Here is a 26,978-nt window from a genome sequence, read left to right as displayed (position 1 = left end):
TGGTCTCAGCTGCAGAGAGTTGACTCCTCAAGGTTGCATCCTTTCCAGTGGGAAGGGAAACCCCCATTTAAGGCTGATCCATGAGAGAGTATAAAGGCCGGGTCATGGCTGCCAGCTGGAGGAAACACTGCAAGACCATTCTAGATACAAAGATACAAACCACAAATGCCTGTGTGGTCGACCAGGGCTGTGCCTGGCCCACATTGCTCCATGACTCCCTCTGCCCACTCCAGCTCCATTCCTCTTCCTCCCGCAGTGGGTGAGCCCAAGAGCCCCCACACACATCACACCCACCATGCTAAATTCCACCTCAGAGTCTGCTTCCTGGGAAAGGCAAAAGTTGACCCTTGAAGGGTGAGCAGGAGCTAGCCATACCAAGAGGCCAAGGAAGCAATACAGATTGAGGGAATGTCATGTGCCAAGTCACTGAGGCATGACCTAGTTGGCACAGCAAAGGACCAGAGAGGTGGCGCATGTGTTGGGAATATAGTCAGCAATCTAGCTGGTTAGGAGACAGAATCAGGCCCAGACCATGAAGGGATCTGTAGACCATGACAAGGGGCTTGGATTTCATCCTAAGGGTAGGGGGAGACAAATGAAGTGTTGTATTCCAAGAAGCAATGAGATTGAATGTTTATTTAAGAGATGACTCCAGTGGCTTACTCTTCACAAGACTGTTGTAAGCACTGGCAATACCCACCAGAGGCATAAAGCTCTATTCAAGCTGTCCCAGTATATGACTTTGGGCAGATAGCAACTACTTAAGATTGGTCCAAAAGATAACCTTGCAGGGTAAGAAAATGGAAAATGCCTAGCAGCTAGTGAACACCTACTATGTGCTAACCTAACAAAGCTTTCAACAGAGGCATAATTGCCTTCAGGTAGCAGGGACAGCAATGGGGGCAAAGAGAAAGAAAGTGGTTTAAATTCACACAAATAGTTAAAGAAAGACCAGGGATGTGAATCCAGGTCTTCTGGCTCCATAGCAAATTACCTCCTCTTTACAAGGATTATAGTATTGTAACTATGTATCATATATATTCTTATTTTATATAACTATGGTACTAGATGAGTATAGTATAAATATTATAAAATATTATGTCTATTGCAAAGCCAATGACAATCACAGGCATTTAAATGACCAATATTTGCTGTTCTATATAATCCCCAACCTATTGGACAGTGGCACCTGCCCCTAAATAATCTTCCTAGAGGGCCTTAGAGAGAAAAGGAGGAGACCAAATGCAATTGATGGCATCCAAACGCTGTTTTGTGTCCTGAATAATTTTGGGCACCTTCCCCCCAACAGATCCCCCAGGAATGTTTCACAAGAAGGCCTTCCCCTTTGCAGGTTGCCTACTACAGGCACAAATGTATATCCAATTATCAGCCAACTTTGGCTGATTCATGTATCCCGCAAGCCCACCCATTGCAATTCAGTGTAAGTGGCTGAACTTTCAAGAGTGTCTGCCTCTGCTATCCCTTGATCTGGAACAAGATAGCAAGGCAAATGCCTGCAATTGAAGGGCTTTTATAGTGTGGTGATGTGAAGGTCAGGGGAATGTAACTTGCTCCCTCTCCCCTCCTTCCAAGGCTTGCACAATGAAGATTTCCAACACAAATAATGTAAAAGGGCAAAGGCAAGATGAATACCCCCTCTTCTTAAACACTTCTGAGAAAAACCAAGGTCATCGATGCATTACATTATTTCAGGGAGTAAGATTCCTGCAACAACCTGAAAGGGCACAATACAATTCCAGCCCCACTTCCTCCCCTAGGAAACCCAGTCAGGGCATGCTCTTTTCTTTACTAAACTATTGCTTTTCCTGTGTTCTGCCTTTGTTTTCTTTTTACTAGTACTGCACCTACAAGCAATGAACAGGCCCTGCTAGGGAGCAAAAGGAAAATCTTGTGGCCATTGCAAGGTTTCAAATAGGTTCAAAGTCGTCAGTAATTAGGCAAAACAAAACAAAAACCCTGAGACAGGTTCGAGTAGACTATAGACAAGAGAGCACAAATCCAAAAAAAAAAAAAAAAATCCTTAAATCGAAGTAAAAAGTCAAGAACCAAGAAGTAACCATATTTAACTTGATGAGATTTTCTAAATGTATGTTTAGAAGTTAGTAGAATCACTTCTTGGCCTTTTGGCTAAGATCAAGTGTAGGAGTTAGTAGATAATGTCCTAATTTTCCAGAACAGCCAATTCTCTGGTCAAGAAGGTCATCTCTTCCTGCACTGAGCTTCTCTTGTAGAAGGATGAGTGTTTTATTTAATAAATGTTTTTTAATTAAGTTTATTTATTCATTTCAAGAGAGACAGAGACCGAGCTGAGGAGGGAGGGGGGGAGGGAGGGAAGGAGGAAGGGAGAGAGAGAGAGAGAGAGAGAGAGAGAGAGGGCAAGAGAGAATATCCCAAGCAGGCTCCACACTGTCAGTGGAGATCCCAATGCAGGGCTTGAACTCACAAGCCGTGAGATTATGACATGAGCTGAAACCAACAGTTGAACACTAAACAGACTGAGCCACAATGCCCCAATAATAGTTTTTAAAGGTAATTCACTTAACTTCAATATATTATATACACTGAAGTGTGTAATTAGTAGAGTATAGCTTGACACAGTTTCACAAAGTTAACATTCTCCTGTTACCAGCAACCAGATGAAGAACTTGAACACTGCCCAGCATGCCGAACCTCCTTCACAGCCTTCCCAGACTCTACCCCCAGAACTCTTCCTCAAAGGCAATCAGTATCCTAACTGTCATAGGTTAGTCTTGTCTGGTGTTGAACTTTATATAGGTGGAATCAAGTAGCATGCGCTCTTTAGCAAAGAGCTTGACTTCTTGCTTAACACAGTGTTGTTTTATCCACGTTACAATGTGGAACAGCAGTTCATTTGCATTACCTCCTTGTGCAACCATAAAATATCCAATGTAGATGGACACTTTGTTCTTTCCTGTTCCCATCCACCATGAACAGTGCTGCTATGGACTTGCTCGCACAGCTTCGGCACACAACTGTACACACCTCTGTTGGAACTTCTAGATCACCCAGTATGTGTGGAGTCAGTTTCAGTAGACACTGACAAACAGTTTTCAAGTTGAGTGCACTAATTTACATTCCCAATGACAAGGTATGAGAGTTCCTGGTGATCTAAGCCCTTTTTCCAAGGTTTGGCTGGTTTTGAATTCTTATCAAGTAATACATGTTTGTGGTATTAAGAAAACAATTCCATAAGACTTGTAATGCAAAAGAACAGTCCCCTACCCTACCCTGAGGTCCTGCTCCCCAGAGCCAAGCATGTTCAACTCTTTTAGCTTTTTCCAGCATTCATCTTTGTGTTTCTATACACATATTTTTTTATTCTTTAATTATTTTAAGGATTATCTACTGATTTTCTCCTATAGAAAGATAAAGTTTGAGTACTCTTACACCCTATTCCCCACCCTCCTCATGTACATTTCACCTCTACCTTCTTGGTAATACTGCTTTATTATAATGTTGGTTGTATCAATAGTTACTGTTCAAATTATTATTATATAATTATTCACAAATGAAACCAATAGTATAGCACAACCTCATTCCCCCCTTTTTTAAAGTTTATTTATTTTGAGACAGAGGGAGAGAGCATCAGTAAGAGAGGTGGGGCAGAGAGAGAGGGAGAGAGAGAATCCCAAGCACGATCCACACGGGCAGCACAGATCCGGACTTGACGCTCGATCTCACAAACCATGAGATCATAACCTGAACCAAAATCAAGAGGCAGACACTTAACCCACTGAGCCACCCAGATGCCCCCGCATTCCCCTTCTTACACAAAATTGTGTTTTCCTTAAAGTTAGTAATTGCCTTTATGTCTCATCTACTCAGATTTCTATTTATCACCAGTTTTTCTCAGACTCTCTGAAGAATTACAAACGCCCTTCAAAAAGGTGCAACTCCTCAGGAATTCTATCAGTACTGCATATTCCCTTTGAAGTTTGGTGAGATTTTTTGGGGTTCGGGGGTTTCGTGGGAGCTTTTTGGGTTTGTGTGTGTGTGTGTGTGTGCGGTTTCTGTGTTTTTGTTTCATTTGTTTTGTTTGGCAAAAGGCCTCTGTCTTCCTGCTCACTGAGTCTCCTGAACAGCGGTCATAATGGGAAATCCCCTCTTCATCATTCTAGGAATTCCTGTACTCCTTTTTATAGCTGGATCCCCTGTCTCCAGAATCTTACATTTTCTTTCTTTTGCTTATTGGAGTAAATGTTTTCTTTTGCTCATTGGAACAAACCACCAGTAGCTCCCCAGGTATAAATGTTTTGAGACCTCTCACATCTGCATTCTATCTGTACATGTGATTGACAGTCTAGAGGTATATGGATGTCTAAGCGAGAAGCCTTTGCTCAGCCTTGAAGACATTGTTCCCTTGACTTCTTGGCTTCCAGGTTTGCTGTTGAGAAGTACGATCTCACTGTGATTCCTGATCCTTAGATATGTGACTCATTTGCTCTTCCCTGGCAAGGGATCTTCTCCTTGTACCCTTCATGCTCTGAAATCCTATGGTAATATGCCTTGATGTAGACTAATGTGCTGAGTACAGTGAGTCCTTTCAATCTGGAGTTTCAAGTTCTTGGTTTATGTATATGTGTGTGTGTGTACATATATATGATTTTAAGTTGTTTTTTAAAGTTTTATTTATTTTGAGAGAGATGGAGAGAGCAAGTGGGGGAGGGGCAGAGAGTGAGGGGGAGAGAGAATCCCAAGCAGGCTCCATGCTGCCCACGGTGGAGCCCGAAGTGGGACTCGAACTCACAAACCTCAAGATTCATGACCTGAGCCAAAACCAAGATCCCAGTGCTTAATCAACTGAGCTACCCAGGTGCTCCAATATTTTAAAAAAGCCTTCCCTTTTGTATCTCTCTTGGTTGGTTGTTGCATCTACTAGATTAATTCTCTGATTTTCTCATCATTTCTCTCCTGCTATCCATGCCTTTTCTCTTTTTCTCTACCTTTTAGGAGATTCCCTCAACATTAATTTTCAAACTTTTGATGTTTTTTTCCATTACTATTACAATATTTTTCATTTCCAAGAGCTCTTTGTTCTCCAGTCCTTTTTAAAAATAGCATTGTATTTTATCAGTGAAATATCTTCTCTTTTCTTCTGAAAATATTAATTATAGCTTTTTAAATGAAGTTGCCTCCTGCTCACTTCACTATCACTGTATTCATCAGGTTCATTTCCTCCCAGTATTTGCTTTGGTCTTTTTCATTTGAGAATAGAAGCTTTCCTCAAAATCTGGTGATTCCCACACATCCACTGATATTTAAGAGCAAGGCAATAAAATGCTGATTGGCAGTTCACGGTGAGTAGGCTGGGGTTTACTTGAGGGTGACTGGGTAGAAATTTATCTAATTCATTAGAGGTCTTTTCCTTTGGAGTGCCCAGCTATGCATAAGAAAAATCTTCCCATCTCTGCTGCCTACATTCTGGGAATTGAGGAGAGGAAGGGGATTGGATTAAGAAGTCTCTCTCCTTATTTGGTTTTAATGTTTGAAGCCACCTCACCATTGCTTCTGATGTCCTCAGTATGAACCCCCTCTGAGTTTCTCCAGATGCTGTGGGAGAAGATCCATTACCTGGATCTTCAAAGTGGGAAATAGCATCCCAGATAAAACAATTTATTACATGTGCAATATTAATAGGGTGTGTGGACTTTTTTTTTTTTTTGGCTTATTTTCTGCTTTTTAAAAAATTGCAGGGGTGCCTTGGGTGGTTCAGTTGGTTAAGTGTCCGACTCCAGTTCAGGTCATGTTCCTACAGTTCATGGGTTCGAGCCTTGTATTGGGCTCTGTGCTGACAGCTCAGAGCCTGGAGCCTGCTTCAGATTCTCCTTCTCTCTCTCTCTCTCTCTCTCTCTCTCTCTCTCTCTCTCTCTGTCCCTCCCCACTCATTAAATGAATAAAGTTGGGGCGCCTGGGTGGCTCAGTTGGTTAAGCATCCAACTTTGGCTCAGGTCATGATCTCACAGTTCGTGAGTTCCAGCCCCACGTCGGGCTCTGTGCTGACAGCTCAGAGCCTGGAGCCTGATTCTGATTCTGTGTCTCCGCCTGTCTCTGACCCTCTCCTGTTCATGCTCTATCTCTCTCTCTCTGTCAAAAATAAATAAACATTAAAAAAAATTTTTTTTAATGAATAAAGATTTTTTAAAAATTAAAAATAATTGCAGGGGTGCCTGGGTGACTCAGTGGGTTACGTGTCCGACTCCAGCTCAGGTCAGGATCTCACAGTTCATGAGTTCAAGCCCCACATCAGGCTCTGTGCTGACAGCTCAGAGCCTGGAGCCTGCTTTGGATTCTGTGTCTCCTTCTCTCTCTGCCCCTCCCCTACTCAAGCTCTGTCTCTCTCTGTCTCTCAAAAAAAAATTAACAATAAAAAAAAAGAATTGCAAACCACAGAAATGGACTCGGGCAATTTAAATTTAAATTTAAATGGACTCAGGTAGGTAGTTCACTGAATTCCTGCCTACCTGCAAGCCAGGCTCCAGGATAATCTTCTAGAACTAAGCCCAAAACCACCCAACAGAACACTCTGATGAGGAAATGTTCACAGACACTGCTACCCACTGAGCACAAAAGTAAATTATCATTGCTCCCACAACTACCCCACCAAAGCCAGTTTTATAAAGAAACTTGACCTTACATCACTGCTTCCACTAAAAGCTTGAGTTCTCTGCTTGAAAAATGAAAACACACACAGACCCTCTTTCCTCAGCTCACTTCTAAATTAAAATGTCATGTGTGTCTGATTGGCAAAGCCAGGTCCCATGATTGTAGGGAAAGCTGGGAATTTGAGTTTTCATTGGGGAAGAAAGACTATCACTGTAGATTTCCCTAAGTATAGAAACACTACCCAAAAGATGATGGAAGGCCACAAATATGAGAGCTATCCTCTGCTGAACGGATTCCACACATACGTCTTTAGAGGTAAGTGTGGGCTCCGATTTTCAAGTCTCTCTAGAATTCTGTGGCAAAAATTGGCTTATTTCTTGTTGGAATTCTATTCTCTGGGTATTTTGTTCAAGCTTTCTTGCTCTCACCATCCAGTTGTCATTCATCCATCTGCTTTCCATCTTCTAAACTCTTGTTGACATCTTTAATTTGCTGTTGGTTCCTTCCTCTGAACTTTGTCTCTGTAGGTTTATAGCTTCTTAATTCTTTTCCCATCATCTCAGTGGGGTTCTTGGAGAAGTGGAAATCAATGTGTGTTATATCTAATCAGACTTAAAGTATCCTTTGTGTGGCTATTAAGAAGAATATATGTACCAAGTGATTTATTGATTATTTAATGTACCACAGAGTAACCTCTTGAAAATTTTAAAAGTTTTAGTGGGCTCAGACATGTCAAGACTGCTCCACCTCTCACCTGCTGAGTTTCTTCTACCTAGGTAGGAAGTCAGGCCTATGTGGACTTTCTTGCTGAGAATTTTATATATTTCAAGAGTGAAAAAGGAGAAATTGGCAAGGTGAGTCCTACTTTGTTTTTACCACATGGTGAAAGGGAGCTCCAGTCTCTTACCCCTGTAGCATTTCTCTCTCCAGATTCTATTGGAAAATCTCAGGGAAGAATTCTGATTGGCTGGCTTGGCTCACACACCCACCACAGGGGTCAGTGTCCATGAGGATTTATGTCTGGCCCAGTCTGGCTTACTCCATCCTCCATGACTAGAGCATGGGTCTTTTCACAAGTGGTTGGGGGAGTGGAACAAGACATTCTGAGGCAAATAGCCACCTAGTGTGTATACACAACACTGTTGTGCAATGGATATTCCTAGACATCGCACAACCAAGGCAAGATGCAGACATGGAAAATAAATTTGTAGTAGGTTGAATAATGCCTTCAAGACATATTCTCATTCCCTCCAACTTGTGAATGCTACCTTATACAGCAAAAACAAACAAACAAACAAACAAACAAACACTAATGTGCATGTGTGGTTAAGTTAGGGGTCCTGGGATGGATGCTCATCTTGGGTCATCGGTCTGCTCTCTAAATGCAAACAATCATATACAATCAGTATATGCAATCAAATATATCCTTTAAAAATAGGGGCTGGGAAGAGAGGAATTTGAGAGGAATTTGACCTAGCCATAAAAAAGAGAACTCAATATGGTGATGTAGACAGATTATATCAGCCGTTACAAGCCATGATATGCTGGGAGCCACCAGAAGCTGGAAGAGGCCAGAAATGAATTCTCCCTTTAAGCCTCCAGAGAGAGTGCAGCCCTTGGTTTTGGCCTAGTGAAGCTTTTTTTTTTTAATTTTTTTATTGTTTATTATTTTTGAGAGAGAGAGAGAGGGAGAGAGACTGAGAGCAAGCAGGGAAGGGGCAAAGAGAGAGGGAGACAGAATCAGAAGCGGGCTCCAGGCTCTGAGCACTCAGGACAGAGCCTCACGTGGGGCTCACACCCACAGACCTGATCATGACCTGAGCTATAGTCAGCCACCCAACCGACTGAGCCACCCAGGCACCCCTGGGTGAAACTTAAGGAAGATTACTATCTTCCAGAACTGTGGGAGAATAAAGTTCTCCTGTTTTAAGCCTCCAAGAGTATGGTAATTTGTTACAATAGCAATTGGAAACAATTACAGATTTTTGGTATCTGCTGTAACAAATTCCTAGAAATGTATAAGTGGCTTTGGAATTAGGTAAGAGGTAGAGGCTGGATTTTGAGACCCATGATAAACAGCACGTTAACAGAAATGTGAACATTAAATGCACTGTTGGTGAGACCTCAGAAAAAAGTAAGCAACATGTTATTGGAAACTGGAGGAAAGGTAGCCCTTGTTTATACAGTGGCAAAATGCTAAGGTGAATTGTGTCCTACAACTTCTGGAGAGGAGAACTTATAAGTTATGAACTTGGACATTTAGCTGCAGAGATCTCCAAGTAAAGCAGTGAAGGTACAGCAGTTTCTGCATGCTATTTAAAGTCAAATGTGAGGGCACCAGGATGGCTCAGTCAGTTAAGTGTCTGACTTCAGCTCAGGTCATGATCTCACAGTTCATGGGTTCGAGCCCTGCATCGGGCTCTGTGAAGACAGCTCAGAGGCCGGAGCCTGCTTCCAAGTCTGTGTCTCCCTTTCTTTCTGTCCCTCCCCTGCTTGTGCTCACTGTCTTTCTCTCCCCTTCTCTCTCTCTATCTCAAAAATAAATAAACAATTTTTAAATTTTTTAAACTATATTTTAAAGTAAAATGTGAAAGGAAAGACATAATATGAAGTAAGAAACATTAAGCAGAAGAGAATCGGAACTTGGTGACTTGGGGAAATAACATCCTATCTGGATGCAAAAGAGGCCAAAATTGGGAGATAAGGTCATCACTATCAGGAAATCATGCTCTGAAGCCTAGGTGAAGAGTGTGGTTGGACAACCTTTGGCAAATGCCTACAAAATTGGGGATGTGACTTACGGATCCCCTCAATTATCTCAGCAGAAGCTGGGAATAGACAGGATTATCCAGGAAATATCTGTGAAGAATCCTGTTGTCTAAAGGCAGGAGCCCCTATGACATACACTGGAGAGCCACAAGATTTTTGTGAGAGTTCTATTTGCAGAAACACCAACAGTTTTGATAGAAAGAGAGAGAGGATAAAATGAAGAGAAGCTTTTGAACTCTCAAAATTCTACAGGCAAGAAAGAGACTCATAAAACTACTTCAAAGAAAAAAAAGGCCGGGGGTGGGGGGTGGAGAATAACTCCCAGAGTGGAGCCTTGGGCTGAGAGGTCAGAGCTACAAGCCACAGAGGATTATTTACAGGCCTTGAGACTTAATGGAACTTTCCTGCTGGATTTTAAAATTGCTTAGGATCAATGACTCCTTCCTTCTTTTCATTTTCCTCTTTTTTGGAATGGCAGTGTGCATGCTTGTTATCCTATGCTAGTCCCACCACTGTATTTTGGAAGTAGAGAACACGTTCCTGTGGTCTACAGGTCTACAGATGGAGGAAAAAATGTCCCTCATGAGGAATCATGCCAAGAGTTTCACCTATACCTGACTGATAGAACTTAGATGATGAGATTTGAGATTTGAGCTGATGGTATTTACACGAGATTTTGGACTTGAGTTGATGTTGTAATGGGTTAAGACTTAGGGCAATGCTGAGATGGGGTGAATGAATTTTGTATGTTTGGGAAGGACGTGAATTTTTGAAGGCCAAAGGGTAGACTGTGATAGGCTGAATAATAACATGCTGCCTCCAAAATATTATCTTTTCATTCTAATCCCTAGCACCTCTGACTCTTACTTTATAATGAATGAATGAATGAATGAATAGAAAGATATATGGATAGACAGATAGATAGATAGACAGACAAATGGACAGACTTTTCAGGTGTGATAAACTAAGGACCTTGAAATGGCGAACTTGTCCTGGAGATAGAAAGATGAAAGATGGATGGATGGATGGATGGATGGATGGATGAATGGATAGACAGACAGAAAAATGGACAGACTTTGCAGGTGTGATAAACTAAGGACCTTGAAATGGTGAGCTTGTCCTGGAGATAGAAAGATGAAAGATGGATGGATGGATGGATGGATGGATGGATAGACAGACAAATGGACAGACTTTGCAGGTGTGATAAACTAAGGACCTTGAAATGGTGAGCTTGTCCTGGATTGACAAGGTGAGCTCTAAATGCATGTATCCTTATAAAACAGAATCAGAAGAAGGTTTAACTACAGAGGAGAATACAATATGAAGACAGAACAGAGAAAGAGAGATTTAAAGATGCTACCCTGCTATCCTTGAAGATAGAGGAAGGGGCCATGAGCCAATGAATCCACCTCTAGAAACTAGAAAAGGCAAGAAAATGGGTTTTTTTCTCTATAGCTTGGACAGAGAGTATGAGCCTGCAGACACCTTGAGTTAGCTCCCTAAAACTTACTTCAAATGTCTGGCCTCCAAAACTGTACAAGAATAAATCCGTATTGTTTTAAGCCACCAAGTTTGTTGTAATCTATTACAGCTACCATAGAAAATGAACACACACGTAAAAGGCTCAATGATCCCTGAGACGAGAACAATCAAGAGGTAGTGAGTAACTGGATGCCCTAAGCACCCCAAAGTCCAGACACTGCCACTTTTATCTATGTGACCCCAGGCAAATGCAATCTCTAGGGACTCCCTTTCTTTACCTCTAACGTGGGGTGACAATACCTGACTCACTTTTTTCCCTTGGTGGTTTTGAACTTACATAAAAAAAAAAAAGTAGATGACAGTGCTTTATAAAAAAAAACGTGCAGTGAAACATGTATACTGATTACTTTTAATGGATGAATCCATCCAAGACACTATCATAAGTTGAAATGTAGTAAGTACTGCAAACATAGGTTACCAAGACTTTTTCTTTATATTTACTTTTGAAAGACAAAGAGAGACAGAGCCTAAGTGAGGGAGGAGCAGATAGAGAGGGAGACACAGGTTCTGAAGCAGGCTCCAGGCTCTGAGCTGCCAGCACAGAGCCCAGTGCAGGGTTCGAACCCATGAACTGCGAGATCATGACCTGAGCCAAAATCGGACATTCAATCGACTGAGCCATCCAGGTGCCCCAGTTACCAAGACTTCTGATTTTTAAAATGTAAGACTATGACACACACTTGAATTCACTTGGTAAAACATGAAGGCTTGGGAATATGACTAAGGGAAACTCGAGTTCTGGGGAAAGGATTGATTTCTCTTCTTCATCTAAGGCCAGGAATGTCAACAACCTAGGCAAGTTCTTCCACTCTTTCAAAGCTAAAAGTGCTAGCTACTCTGAAAGATAGGTACAATATGTCCCATTTACCAGGCATGATAAAATGAGACTTGAAAAAAATAATTTGGGAAACTAAACACATTCAAATGACACTGTCGCTGTTCAAAACATCTGCAGAATGACTCTTCGAGAATTTTTTTCAAAGCCAAATTTCACCACCCAAACAAGCAAACAAACAATTCACTAATTCAAACTAAGTCTTTGATTTGGCTCTAAAACAGTGTTCCCCAGAATAATTTACCACCTTATTCACAAGACTCGTCTCTGAAAGTGTTGAGGGTATTTCCAAAAATGAAATCTATCCTGAAAGGACCAAGATTTGCTAACATGAAAAATCGTCTTAAAAAAAAAAAAATTACTCTGAAGATCATTCCAAAAGAGCAATCCCAACAGTGTTGCAAACAACAGTAAGTCATTCCAGTGAGTTTCTAGTACCTCCAGAGGGACTACTGAAAGGCAGACGTGCTCGCATCTCTACGCTGACAGGCAGAAGACTCCAGCAGAAAAGACCAGGGCGGTGGAGACAGACTGACCTGAGTTAGACTCCAGCTCCATCCTGCACCTGCTACATGACCTTGAGTGGCTCATTTACCTCCTCTGTGCCTGTTTCCTCTTCCATAAAATAAACACAATATCTTGGGTGACCATATAATTTATTGTCAAACCTGGGGCACTTTGGAAAGTAAAAAGGGCTCATTTAATACTTGCATGAGGACAACAGGCAAACCAAGATGTTTAGTCATCCTAACACCCCACTCCTCCTGGATTTTTGTGGGGACTAAGTAATATGATGGGTTCGTTGAGCACGCTTAAATGGTAGCCCTATAAAGCTTATACCAGGTTTAAAACAAAACAAAACAAAACAAAACAAAACAAAACAAAACAAAAAAAGCCATTCATTTTGGTGATGCCTGTTTGCTTCAATGGGTTTTGCTTTCAAATGCCTTTTATTTACAGATCTGTGCAGGCCTGGCACCTTGGGTGTGATAAATGGGTGTGTGTTTTACACTGACTGGTTGGCAGTGCTACTGACATGCCCGTCCCCCCTCTATCTGTGGGATACCACCACAGAGCGGCAGATTTCCATCTGAGCCTAGCCGGGGAGAAGGCAGCACAAGGTCCATTTATCATTTGCTGTGTATGCAGAGAGCTGACCACACAGTAGAGATTTTGGAATTGAACAGGCTGAACACTGGGCTCAAGTTGGCTGAACTTTCTCAAGAGAAGCCGGTTAAACCCAAGCTTATCTGCACATCCAAAGGTGTACAGACATTTGTGCCTATTGCATTTCACTGTGGGATAGGAGAAATTTCTTTGGAGAAAAAAGTTACTAATAATCCAAGCCCTATATAAGCTATGATATCCTTTAAGGCTAGTACCTACTTTGGGAACAAATGCATCTGACTATCTTAACATGAAATCAGTTTTCTCGGATGAGTTCCCATGCCGGATTAATCTTTTGGCTACTTAGGCCTCCCTGAACAAACTGCAGTAATAATAATATCAATCACAAAAACATATCGTAAAGATGAGGAGCACAGACTCAGGTAGCAATCTGCCTAGATGTGACCCCTGCCATTTATCAGCTATGGGAGCTTGGGCAACTACCTGAATTTCTCTGTGCCTCAGCTTCCTTATCTGTTAAACGGGAATAACAGTACCTAGCTTTTGGACTTGTTACAAGGAGCAAATAAGTTAAATGAGCCACCTGCACTTAGTTAGCACTACATAAGTTTTTGTTAATTTTCTTTTTATTTTAGTAAATAGCATTACAATAACGTGAGCTCTCAGTTCCTAGGTCCTTACTGTGAACTAAGTACTTCACTAGGCTCTGTTTGGTTTTTCTTGACACCACATACCTCATCCCAACACCAATTGTCCAATTCTCGGACAAAAACTAAGTGTCCTACAATTCGGTTCAGTTCTGACACCACCCACCCACATTTAGCACAAACCCCACAGGCTCAGGACTACTCCCACAAGAAGGCTCCCTGTTTCAAACAAATAAAGTCCCCAGACAACTCTCACTTCTATCCAGCCAACTACAACTTCATGGGTTCTCAGGACCCTTCCTTAGGTTCAATACTGTGTTAGAACAACTCACAGAATGCAGGAAGGTGCTCTATTTACTACTATGGTTTATCATAAAGGATACACATGAACAGCCAGGTGAGGAGGTACACAGGGCAAGGTCTGGAGGGTCCTGAGGACAAGAACCTCTGTGTCTGTGCAGCTGGCATGTGCCACATTGTCCCAGCACGGATGTGTTCTCCAACCTGGAAGCCCCTGCAATCCTTATCGTTCCAAGCTTGCTTGTTTGTGTTATCAAGGTTTCATTACACAGGCACATTCATAGAGTCACTGGCCTTTAGTAGCTGAACTCAGTTTTTAACCCCTCTACCTGCCCTGGAGGTCACGGATGGGGCAAAAGTTCCCACTCCAGTCCTGTGCTTGGTTTTCTGGCAACCAGCACTCATCCTAAAGTGAGGGACCTTACCAGGAGTCACCTCATCAGCATACAAGAGACACTCCTCTCACTAAGGAAATTCCAAGGGCTCCAGGAGATCTGTGCCAGGAAAAGGGCCTTGTACCACAGGCTCTTTAAGTGTGTTGTCTCCTAATTATCTCCTTTTCAGGAGGGATAAGCTGAGCCTGAAAGGTTGAATTACTTGCCCCAGGTCACAGCTGCTAGGTGACCACCTCCCATGTCTGTCTCACATTAAAGCCTTTCATTTTTTCCTCTACACCAGACACATGGGTTTGACCCAGGCTCAAAGGCTGCCAGAGAAGAAGGATGTGTCCACATGAAGCAGACTGCCTCTCACTCTGATGTGTCCTGAATTCAGCCCCATGGACTCACAGCTTGCCACTGTCAAGAGGGAGAGCTGTCACTAAAGTGAAGACGGCTGATTCAATCTGGTTGGGGCACAGGCAACATGGCAGAAGCCCCCTCTTAGGGACCGCATTTGACGCAAAAAGAAGAAAGCAGCTTCCCCTTGCCTTCACAGAAGCATGGCACCCAGTCCGGGAAGGAAGGAAGCCCCCAGGCCTGGCCACAGAGGAGGAAACAGACGGCCACAGAAACAGCACAGCTGGTCATAGTGGAAGGCCACAGCCCCTCACGGACAAATCAGCAACCACAGTAGGAGACAGAAGAAACAAAACTCCCGGAAACCCCTGACCACACAGTGGTAGGATTCGCTCTCGAGTCCGTGAAAATTCCTTGTGGAGACCCCGCCAAACGTGTGGAGATTTATTCCAAGGAACAGGCACTTGTGTGAGCACAAAGAGACAAGAGCCAGTGCAAGTGATAGTTATGACTCATGTGGTCCCACAGGCAAATAGATATTGGGCTAAGATAAAAGCCAACCCCAGATTCAACTTCACAAGTGCAACCTTTAATGCATTCTCTCTTTATTTATGTAAAATGTGAGAGCCAAGAGATATGCCATTAATTCAGTTGCTTTTTGCATTCAAGTCAAGCCCTCCACAAACATGTCTTATTAAACCCAGACAATCGGTCTGTCCAGAGAGACAGCATCTGCATGTAGGATTTGAGCAGCCAGGCCCTATTTTAATTACGACATGACCACAAGTGGACTACCCCAGTCAATTGTTAGGGCTGCCATAAAAATCTTCATCTAGGTAAACCCATCCATTTTAACATGGTAAATCATAACAATGAATAATTAAATCCTGCTTCAGATGAAACAATAGAACAAAGACAGGTTTATTAGTGTCCCCCCTGACATCCAAAACCAAACAGGAAACTGGAAACTTTGCCCATTCTGACATATCGCTTAGGGACAGAATGCGCTGCTGATGTAACGGGATCATTTTGGAGTCTCAGCACATGAAAAGGGTGCTAAAAGAAATAAGTGGTTACCTGGGGGAAATATGTGAGAACTATGAATGTAAACCCTGTTGACATTTTCTCAGATTCAATTTTATCTTGACTTAGCCGCCGCCACCATTTCACAAACATTTTTGGGTTCAATTCCATCTTGAGTGGAGCCAGCTACAATCATTAGGCAAACATAAGATTTGGGACGTGTGTCAATACAAAAATGATTTGCTCTGTTGATTGCCACACAGCTGTAGAACAGACTCAGATCCAGATGGACCCATCAGTCAGCTTGTTTTATCCTCCCCTCCCCTCCCCCCAAATCTCCTGTCCACCAGAGAAAATTCTCAGTTCCCACTGGTCTCTCTCCTTCTCCCTAAGGGCTGGTATGGCAGAAATACCAGGCTGGTAAGGCCTCGTATGCAGGGTCTCCCGCCTCCCTACTTTGCTTCCTTTCTCTTAAAACTCAGTCAGAAGAGGACTCCCAACTCCAACTGGCTCCATTATCTCTCCCAAGGGGACAAATCTAATTAATCACTCTTCTGACCAGATCATGTTGACCAGTGGATAGTTAGAGTTGTTTCATAGGCTATTTCAGTGCCAAACACTCTTACTATCTGAACTGTAACTATTTGTTGCCCTTCGCTCCTATTTTTCTAAGATTATCCCACAACTATTCTGCATAGGAAAATACACACACAGAAGCTGGCATCCGCTCTCTTTTCCATCCCAAACGTTAAGCCACAAATTCATAATCAGGACTTAAGAAACCTATACACTTACATCCATGCTGATGACAACGCTTAGGGTGGGCAATGGACAGAGTGGATTTTGTTCAGGGCACACTTGCCTAGTTATGGGTCTGGATCCCAGAAAACAAAAAAAGAAAAAAGAAAATTCTCCAAAGCTCTTGCCTGATGTCCCTGCTATAGACAGACCAGATCTATGGTGTTGGGCTTTGGAAGTCTGGCCCCCAGCCATTCACAGGGACTTTCTGCAACTTTTTAAGGATCTGTTGCAATTGAAGATGGTCACAAATCCTTTAACACTCCTTCCATCAAGAGGTGGGGTCCATTACCTTGAGGGCACTATGCTAAGTGAAGTAAGTCAGACAGAGAAAGACAAATAGAATACTGTATGATCTCACTAATACGTGGAATCTAAAACAATAAATTTAAAACAATGTACTTGAAACAGAGAGCATAATGGTGATAGCCAGAGGTGGGAGGTGGGGGTGGACAAAATAGGTAAAGATGGTCAAAGGTAGAAACTTCCAGTTATAAAACAAGTAAGTCCCGGGGAGGTAATGTATAACATGGTGACTACAGTTAATAATACAGTATTGTATATGTGAAGGTTGCTAAGAAAAGAGATCTTAAAAGTTCTAATCTCATTCCAAGAAAAAAAATTGTAACTGTGTGGTAATGGATGTTAACTAAACTTATCGTGGTATTTCATGATATACACATATATCAAATCATGTCTGTTGTGCACCTGACACTAATATGATATTACATATTACTAATATGATATTACATGTAATATCATATTATATCTCAATTAGAAAGTGAGAAAGAAAAACAGAAAGAAGGAAAAGAGGGGGAGGGAGGAAGGAAGAGGTAGGGGCTATTTATTCCCCCTTGAAGAAAGAGGACTGGCCTCTCTGACCAGAACAAGTGGGCAGAAGTGATGGCATGTCATAAGTAATCTCTGGGTCTCTGCTTCAAGAAGACAGGCAGCTTCAACCCTGGTCTCCTGGAAGCCAGTAGCCAAGTAAGAAGTGCACGTACTCTGAGACTATCATACTGTGAGAAGCCCAAGCACTATGGAGAGGCTGTAAGGAAGAGACACCACGTAGAGAATATAGACTCCAGGCAGGAGCAGGGTGCCACTATGTGTGTGAGGAACCATCCTGAAGCATGTCCTTCTGTATTAACTGACCTTGCTGGTAACACCAGGTGGATCCAGACGAACCACCCAGCTGAGCCTCTCTCAATTCCTAACACCTAGAAAACTCTCAGCAAAATAAGTAGGTCATTTAAAACTGAGTTTGGGAACAGTTAGTTATGAAGCAATAGATCGCTGGGAATAGTATTAATTTACCAAAAACGTTTATTTTGCCCTTGGCACGCTTGTGCCCACGTCAGACCCTTTGACCAGTTTTTCCCCTGGCCTGATATGTTGTTCTTCAAGGCATTTGCCTGACCAGGTCCTTCCAATTATTCAGGTTGTAGAACACACACCTCCAGCTTGGAAAGTCCTTCCTGGACCACCGTATCTGAAGTGTGTGCCCCAAACTTGCTCACCTAAGTCACCCTTTGTCTTATCACCCTACTAAAATTCCCTTTTTGTTCATTTTTTTTTTTTACTAGTTGGTAATAGATTTCCTCACCTCCTTCAGGATATGGAGCTTTGGCTTGTGTGTTGGTGGCTTTATTTCAATCACCCAGAACAGTGAATGGCACACATTAGGTACTCAAGAAATACTTGTCTACCAAACTAGACATTTCTTTTTTAAAAAGGAAGAAAAGGGGCGCCTGGGTGGCGCAGTCGGTTAAGTGTCCGACTTCAGCCAGGTCACGATCTTGCGGTCCGTGAGTTCGAGCCCCGCGTCAGGCTCTGGGCTGATGGCTCAGAGCCTGGAGCCTGTTTCCGATTCTGTGTCTTCCTCTCTCTCTGCCCCTCCCCCGTTCACGCTCTGTCTCTCTCTGTTCATGCTCTGTCTCTCTCTGTCCCAAAAATAAATAAACGTTGAAAAAAAAATTTTTAAATAAAAAAGGAAGAAAAAATAATAAGCATAAGTTGCCAGAATACTTGAGAAAGCAAAAGAGATCTCAAGATAAAATTATGTTATAATAAAGCAATTACAAGCTTTTCTCCCTTACTTGCCTGGTTCTTGTGGTTCACATGTTTCCAAATTAAGAATCTAAAGGAGTGTTTTTAAATTTTTCCTTCTTGATTCTCCAGAGTAAGACCTTATCCATTAAAATATAATTTACAACAGACATTACTCCATTATTGAGCAATGCTCCCCTCTTAAATGTAACCCATTTTTCTTACCTCAAGACTTCAATTTGAAAGGTACACTAAGGTGCTATTTTGTTTAGCTAAAACCCTGAAATCAAAGATACTGCCACAGTGCCACCTGGTGGCTGAGGCTGATTCTGCACATATTTTTCCTTTGGTGCAGAAGGGGAAGAAAGGAATCCTCGCACCTCAAATTACAAAGTGATGTACATAGTCTTATTTGAGATACAATGATTCTGAAGTCGGTAATATTATTCTCATGTTAGGTAGGATGAGAGGGGGAAAAGGACAGTGACAAACCTTTATTGATACCTAATATGTGCCGTCTTTAAGAAGGCTTTTTCAATAGTTTTTCTCATTTAATACTTGAACTAATCTTGGGGTATTGATATTACCCTCATTTTTGTACAGAAGCATACTTGCACATAGTTATGTTAAATGTCTTGTCAAACATCTAGAAGATGGGATTTGGGCCCAGGAATGCTGGCCTCCGAGCCTGTTTTCACCGTACTGGATAGTGGAGTTAAACATCCTCCCCACATGTGCTGAGTCTATAAATTTCAAAGAGAAAAATCAAGCCCCAGACTTCTGGATCTAAAGTTAACTCATTCATTTATTGAGTTCCTACTGTATGTCAAGGATTATTCTGGATGCTGAGGACATTCTAGTGAACCATGCCTATCACCGTGTTCTTTCTACAGCCCCAAAACCCAGCAGGCTGTAGTCAACTCTGGATATGTTCATTCATTTGTTCGTTCATTCATTCATTCACTCATTCATCCAACAGTCATTAAGCACCTACTAAAAATGTCACTGTGGGCAAAAGCAGAAGTGGCCCCACCATCATGGAGTTTACAGCCTAGCTGGGAAGACAGACATTAATCAAACCATCACATTAAAATATACAATACCCATGGTGCTATATACTAAATGGGAGAGATGTGGTATGTATGAATATATAAATGAGAGAGCTGACTAGTTCAGGAGGTCAGGAAGTGATGAGGGGCTGACAGGGCAAGTAGGAGTTATGGAGGCACGAGAGAGGGAAGAACTCCAGGCAGAGGGAACTGCATGTACAAAGGCCCTGAGATACTTGAGGGAGATGCCGTGTGTATCGCCATAAATTTAAAAACCTTTTCCACTGGGCTTCTGCCTTACATTAGAAAAGAGAAGTATGTTCTCAGCACTTCAGATACATTCAGAATCTTGTGGACACCTAAGAAGATTAAAACAACTATGAGCTAACAAGAGAAATCTGTTTGGCAATTTCAATTTTCAAAACACTTTTACATTCATATTATGTTTGCTCCTCCCCAAAATGAAGTATATGATTGTTCTTGAGTGTCAGAAGAGAGGGAGGCCCCGAAAGGCCAAGTGACTTGTGCACATTACATTAGTCCTGCTACATTAGAAGGTAGCCCACACAAAACTTTTACTCAATCTCAATCCAATTATCTTTTCACTATGCTTATTCATTTTATGTTTTTAATGTTTATTTATTGTTAGGAGAGAGAGAAGGAGAAGGGTAGAGAGAGGGAGACAGAAGATCTGAAGTGGGCTCTGCGATGACAACAGAGAGCTCAACCCGGGGCTCAAACCCACGAACCACAAAATCATGACCTGAACTGAAGTCTACGCTTAACCAACTGAGCCACCCAGGTGCCTCTGCTTCTTCATTTAATTTCTTTTTAATTTTTTTTAACGTTTATTTATTTTTTGAGAGAGAGAGAGAGAGAGAGAGAGAGCATGAGCAGGGGAGGAAGGGCAGAGAGAGAGACAGACAGACAGACAGACAGAATCAGAAGCAGGCTCCAGGTGCTGAGCTGTCAGCACAGAGCCCGACGCGGGGCTCAAATTCACGAACCCCAAGATCATAACCTGAGCCGAAGTCAGACACTTAACCGACTGAGCCACCCAGGCGCCCCAGCTGCTTCTTCATTTTAAATGACAGTGTCAATTAACCCCTGGTTACTGCTAACTTACCACATTGCAACCAGCAAGTAATCATTTGTCACCTAAGTCAAAATTAATTCTAATTTTCATATTATTAACATTATTAGTCTTCTGTGCAACAATTTTTTAAATGTTTATTCATTTTTGAGAGAGAGAGAAGGCACAAGCAGGGGAGGAGCAGAGAGAGAGGGAGACACAGAATCTGAAGCAAACTCCAGGCTCTTAGCTGTCAGTACAGAGCCCAATGTGGGGCTCGAACTCACGAACTGTGAGATCATGACCTGAGCCAAAGTCGGACGCTCAACCAACAGAGCCACCCAGGTGACCCTCTGTGCAACAATTTTGTTGAACTTAGTTCACTGGCCAGCAAGTCTTTGGTTAATATTCTGGTCTTAAAAACAGATACCAGTCTTGTGTTTTCTTGGCTCAACTGGGAAATTTAATCAATGAATCAATTGAAACTAGTTTAATTAATTTTTTTCCACTGAATTGCTCATTTAATTGATTTTTATCAAATTGATCCATTATGTAAGTTGAGAAGATATAACAGGATAATTCAATTAATTTTAAATTTAGTAGGAAAGTGGGATTAGAAGGAGTAAACACCACCATTTGCTATTCCATAGGAAAAGAATTATATTCTCCAAAACAGATACAAAAAAAAAAAAAAAAGCCAACCCTGTCATCCATTCATTCATCAGTCATTCTTTCAGTCATTAATTTTGTATCTACTAAATTCTAGACATATGCCAAGTAGATGGTATAGAGACGGTCAAAGGGAAGGTACAAGAATATGCCAGCTATGGATTTATTGCCTTTTTCAGATCCAAATCGTCTTTCACTGCCAGTTGAATGAAAATATTGCTTTTGAAGAAGGTGTGATGCTCAATTCTATCAGTAGAGGGCGCTTCAGAGACACTGCCAGAAGAAGGGGCTTCTCTTTTTGTTCTAAGCTGTTACACCGCGCTTCTCCGGTTCCTACCAAGGGCTGTTTGTGGCCAGCAGTGTGTTAGGGGAGTGGTCAGTGGCACTCATTCATTTCAGCTTCAGTGACGCCCCCAGGATGGGTTTCCAGTGAGGCACAGGAACCCTGCAGTCCCTCCACTTGTGTCCAGATGGGTGTTTCCTGCTGGATGGACTCTGCCTCCCCTCCAGTTGCTTCCTGCTTGTCTAGCAACTGTACAAGAGCCCGGGCCAGAGCTCCTGAGAGAACGCCCCTACGGAGTGGACCGCAGCCGCACCTTCTTCAACACGTCTGAATCCCAGCTTGGGGAGGGGTCCCCCTTCCCATGGGGAGGGGTCCCCCTTCCCAGCATGTCCCTCCCCTCATATTCTCCCTCAGCCCTAGGCTTTTCTGTAGAGTTCTGTTTGCTCCTTTCTGGACAATCTGATATAGGTAAGTAATGATTTCAGCAGTGATTCCCAAGCAGGGGCCATTCCGCAGACCAAAGGGACATTGGCAACATCTGGCCACATTGTCAGTTGTCACAGTGTGGGGAGGAGAGAGAACCCTGTGGGTATCTAACGCGTAGAGGCCAGCAATGCTGCTAAGCACCCTACAGTGCACAGGGAAGTCCCCCCAAATTCAGAATTATGCAGCCCAAAATGTCAAGTGTGAAGCAGAACCCTGAGCTTTCCCTGTTGAAATTACTGTGTGGTTTCTTTCTTCTCGTCGCACCCTGACTGACGAAGAAGGTGAGAAAGAAATGAAGGCAGATAAATTAAATCAGACCTTGGTAGCTTTCATCACCGTGCTTTTGTCTTCGCAGCTCTGTCTTGTCTAAAGAATCCTGCTTTTGGGGCGCCTGGGTGGCGCAGTCGGTTAAGCGTCCGACTTCAGCCAGGTCACGATCTCGCGGGCCGTGAGTTCGAGCCCCGCGTCGGGCTCTGGGCTGATGGCTCAGAGCCTGGAGCCTGTTTCCGATTCTGTGTCTCCCTCTCTCTCTGCCCCTCCCCCGTTCATGCTCTGTCTCTCTCTGTCCCAAAAATAAAATAAACGTTAAAGAATCCTGCTTTTTATTATTATCTGACCTGATGTAAACACAAATGCTGGAGGCTGCAAAGAGGAATCCAGGGAAACTTGAAAGATTCAGCTTGGCATGGAATCCCTTACTGATGAATGGGGAACACACATTTCACGGACTCCAGCGGCTGTGTCCTACCCAAAACTAGGAAAGGTGGGTAAGGGCATCATGAGATGGCAGCTCGTGTACTCATAAACAAACGGAATTTAACATGAAATACCAGAAAATGATAAACTCAAGAAATCTAAAATATAATTAAAAATCACCTTCTATTAGAGTAGGAAGTGACTTAAAAGGCCACCAATCCAATGGGACCCAAACTAGGAGGAAAATCTGAGTTATCTGGGGATTTTCTGAACAACACAGCATCTGGGGCCCCCTCACACAATGATAAAAATCAGAGTTTCCGGGAGGCACTAGAGTCCAACTCCTTCATTTTAGACAGGCCCATTGCTGGCCTTTAATTAAAGGCACCCTCTGCACCAGGCACATGACTTGGCAGGTGGAAAATCCAGATTTTAGTCTCCTCCTACCCCCTTAGCCAAATTCACTGGTGCAGTGCACAACCTAGATAACTCTATAGGGAAAACCTAATTTGCAAAACGAAGAAATTGAGGCCCACAGGATTCAGTTTCATTCTTTTGCTAATTTATTTTCTGGCCCATTCATCCACTCAACCATCATTTATTGAGCACTTGACATGCCAAGCTCTGTGGAAATAAGATGAATGAGACATAGCCCCTGCCCTTAGGGAATGTGTAGTACATCTGAAAGATAACTTTAACAAAACAATCTTGTTTATGTTATTGCATCTGATCCTCCAACAACGTGGAGAGGCAGGTACTAGTGGTATTATCCCTATCACACAGGTTGAAAAACAGGGTGAGAGATATGTTCAAAATCACACACAAAACCCAGTCCTGAGATGCAAACTGAGCCCAAGCCCTCAAATCCCAGTGCAGTTTGTTCCTTGATACAATGTTGCCTGCTGGAGGAAACCACAGTGGTGCCTTGTACCCCAGGCTCACACTCAGCCTTTGCAGCCTATCCTCCAAATTTGGGCTATCAAGAGTCATTTTCTTCCCAAGGCTCACATCCTTGGGCTTTCCTCCTTCCTGACCGGGGACACCTGTGAGATGGGCCTCGCTGAATGTATACGCCCTCCCAGTTTCAACGACAGCATTTAAGAATGAATGAGAAATTCCAGGGGAAGGTGGGAAGATATGAAGGTAGTAAATGTGTATCCTGTTTGTGGAAAACATATCCAGTGTTAATCTGTCCTCTAACAAAAACTTTTTTTTTCTTTGTAACGCTAATCGCTAGATGACTCTAACGCTTACCTGTAGATTTGCTGTTATCACTCAAATGTCAGCTCTTTGAGGGTTGTTAATTGCCTGTCTCCTTCAGTTCCATTCTCTTAGGAGGCCAGGGAGGGGCTCATAGCAAACACTGGCTGAATAAGTGAAGGAATAAAGGAATGAACACATTTTATAGAAGCTATGCCAACCAAACTATATTCTGATTTAGGAGAAGAGCCAAAAGCGATGAGGTTTTGTAAGTTTCAACAAAACGCCTGTAAAACCCCCCAGCTTTAATAATGCAAACTTATTTTCAAGAAACGTGAACGTTTCCTTTCCAAACATGTACTTTTATAGTTCAGATATTTTTTGCTTCGTTGTCAGTAAAGGAATGTTCTTACAGTGGCACAAGCCAGTTTATCGTCTGTTTCTTTTTATGTGGATGGTTAAAAAAAAAAAAAAAACAAACTCATCATTTTGTGCCATGCCACTGGTCTGGGAAAAAACATCCAAATCAAATGTGGACAGTATATAAACATCATGCTAGTGATGCCTCACAGAGTCACAAATATCAGAGCCGGCAGAAATCGTCAAGTATGTGTGTCAGTCCAGATTGGTTAAGGAAATCATGGAGAACCACACAGCAGGTTGGTGTCAGGGCTGGGGCCAGACCCCATCTCTCGATGAAGGTTCATTTCTTCTGTTGGAGTGTTCAGAAACAGAATCACAGCGCTGGGCACCTGTGGCACAAACCCACAGGAAGGTGTTGCCATGGAACGCTGAAGAAGGAGAAAGGTGGCTCCAATTCATCTGCCCTATCTGGTGCCCCTACTGACACCACCCAAGTCTGGGATGAACAGATGCGACCTGAAGCTGAGTGTATTGGGTAGATTTTATTGCAAAACCAACTGCCTCAAAAGTCAGTGGCTTAGGGGACGCCTGCGTGGCTCAGTCCTTGAACGTCTAACTCTCTGTTGTGACTCAGCTCATGATCTCACGGTTCATGAGACCAAGCCCTGCCCGCATCAGGTGCAGAGCTGATGGCGCAGAGCCTGCTTGGGATTCAGTCTTTCCCTCTCCCTCTGCCCCTCCCCTGCTCATGTGCACACATACACACACTCTCTCTCTCTAAAAAAAAATATTAAAAAAAAATAGTGGCTTGAAAAAACAAACCTGAATTTGGCACATGGTTCTAGGAGTTGGCAACGTGGACTGGCTCTTCTGGTCTCAGTTTCCTAGAGCATCAGCAGTCAGCGGCTGGCTAACAGGAAGCTCCATTTCTGGGGGTAGCTGGTATTCCAGCTGGGGTGATAGGAAGGATTGGGTACACGTGTGTTACCCTCTGGCAGTGGCAGCATTATGAGAAACAGAAGAAACACGTGGCCACGGCCAAAACTGGCACACCACCCCTTCCACAACATTCTATCGTTGTGGCCGATCGCAAGGCCAGCCAACACTCAAGGAAGCAAAGAACAGACTCTACCTCAATGGCAGGAGCTTAAAGTCACACTGCAAAGGCATGGGACCTGGGCAGGAAGGAAAATGCCTGTTTTTGCCATCTCCCCCACAGCCCTCCCCCACAGCCCTAGAGTCCAGCATGTGCTCTCCTACAGGACTCTCTGCCAACCTGCAAAGACACTCATTTGCATCTTTATTAGGTGTAAGCTCACATCCACGTTAAGAGACATTAAGAGGACAAGATATTTAGAATGAAGACGGCCAGCAGTCCAGGAGGGGAAGTGGGGCACGCAGAGTCACCTTAAAGAGTTACTTGCAGACAGAAAGTCCATATAGTAGTTACATGTGTGGGTCCTGGAGTCAGCCTGGCTGGGTTTGAATCTCAGAGCTAGATTCACCAGCTATGTGATCCCACACAAACTTCTTAACCTCTCTGGACCTCAGTTTCCCTGTTTGCAAAATGCAATGACCCCAATGGTATTATTAAATAATGCGCAGGCCTCACGTTCAGGAGGGGGTAAATAAATATCAGTGGCAATTGGCTTACATGTAACAAAACAATGAGAGAAGTGCTTTCCCTTCATGCCCCCTGCATTTTTGTCCTCCGGGTCCAGGCAGAATTTGTTGCCTGATGGCTGTACTGTCCACAAAGGGGAGGAGGAGAGGTCGGTGGCCCAGCCCGGAGAGATACCCCAACATGAGGAGGAGGGGAGAGAAGGTAGTACCTGACCCCTATCCCTTCCAGCAGCCCTGGAGAGGCGGGACCACCCAAGAAGATATAAGTGGAAACAGGGGGCTCAACCCTAAGCTCTGTGGCACCCAAACTCTCACAAAAAGGCCCAGGAGGAACCAACCCCCCCAGAGGCACAATGGGACCACAACAGCCAGAAGCAGTCCCCCAGGCAGGCCTCCCCATTCTGGACCTTGAGAATCCCATGGGCTTCTCACACAACCCAAGGTGGAGGGAGGGTTGCCCCCAAACATAAACCAGGCTGAATGTCTTGCCCTTGCTGACAAGAGAGGAAAGGGTCAAGCAAGATTTATTTGATTTAGAAACAGAGAATGGATTGCTTCTGGCCCCACTTCTTGTTAGGATATTGGCCCGAGAGTGAACTTCACCCTCCCACAGAGTGTGTGCTCACCTAACAACCCCCAGGCCAGAGCACTGGCTGAGGGCTGTGGGGAGGCCCTAAGGCATCTAGGTGTCCTCTACCAGGACCACGGCTGTGCCACATCTTGTCAGCACAGTAAGAGAAAGCCACGGCCCATACGTCCAACAGTCCTGCTTCAGTGGCCAGGCTTCTCAGGCCAGCATGGGGACAGGGATGCTTGGGAGGCAACTGAGGTGTCCCATAGAAGACATGGGATGAGTAAGTTCAAACCTTAGCTCTGCCACTTGTCTGCATCTGCCTCCTCTCTGTGCCTCAGTTTCCTCTTCTGTTCAGTCAAGATTGTATCCACCTTGCAGGACCATAGTAAGAACTAAGTTAGATCATGTATATAAAGAACTTGGCAGGTTGCCTGGATGGTTCAGTTAAGTGTCAAACTCTTCTTTTTTTTTTTTTAAGTTTATTTATTTA

At 43.3% G+C, this 26,978-nt stretch overlaps 1 long non-coding RNA gene across 2 annotated transcripts in view; it reads right to left on the bottom strand.

The window, feature by feature from the left end:
• The window catches only part of LOC121041318 (uncharacterized), an 813,566-nt gene that overhangs the window by 719,623 nt on the left and 66,965 nt on the right, over window positions 1-26,978 (bottom strand). Inside the window, exon 3 of one of the 2 annotated variants that reach the window (XR_005795671.1) lies at window positions 23,983-24,095. The exons of the other annotated variant lie outside the window; for it this stretch is intronic. This is a non-coding gene — a long non-coding RNA (uncharacterized LOC121041318). The remainder of the gene's footprint in view (window positions 1-23,982; window positions 24,096-26,978) is intronic. 2 annotated transcript variants of the gene reach the window in all.

Source organism: Herpailurus yagouaroundi, unplaced genomic scaffold (assembly GCF_014898765.1).
Source record: "Herpailurus yagouaroundi ecotype Mexico unplaced genomic scaffold, PumYag 183, whole genome shotgun sequence".
Taxonomy (NCBI): Eukaryota; Metazoa; Chordata; class Mammalia; order Carnivora; family Felidae; genus Herpailurus; species Herpailurus yagouaroundi.
The sequence above is the reverse complement of the archived record's forward strand: the minus strand, read 5'-3'. Positions and strand labels throughout refer to the sequence as shown.